Source organism: Falco cherrug, chromosome 4 (genome assembly GCF_023634085.1).
Source record: "Falco cherrug isolate bFalChe1 chromosome 4, bFalChe1.pri, whole genome shotgun sequence".
In the NCBI taxonomy this organism is placed as follows: Eukaryota; Metazoa; Chordata; class Aves; order Falconiformes; family Falconidae; genus Falco; species Falco cherrug.
The window spans coordinates 42,925,255-42,925,645 of NC_073700.1; positions in this window are offsets into that span (position 1 = coordinate 42,925,255).

Genomic DNA, 391 nt, shown 5'->3' on the forward strand with positions numbered 1-391 from the left:
ATATGATTCTTATGAAGAACATGAATATTTCATGTCCTTAGCATGATTGTATTTTTTGTGCTGAAATTCTTTTAGCTAATTTTATGAGAGAAGTTCCGTGAACTGTCAGCCTCCTGTTTCATGTGGACAGTATATTTAATTAAAAAAAAACTCACTTACTTTTACAGAAATAAGCTTGTTTAAAAGAAGTCTTTGGAATCTAAGTCTTTTTCACATCTAAAAATATAAAAGAATTGCATGTAACAAACATAAAATCTTGTCTTTTTGTTAAAGGCTATCATATGTTTTACAGCATTAGTTTCGTATCTTCATCTTTTCTCAAAAACTTTTCCCAAAAACAAAGCAAAAAAAGGATAAGGTCAAGTAAGATGCTTATAAGCCTCAAAATTTA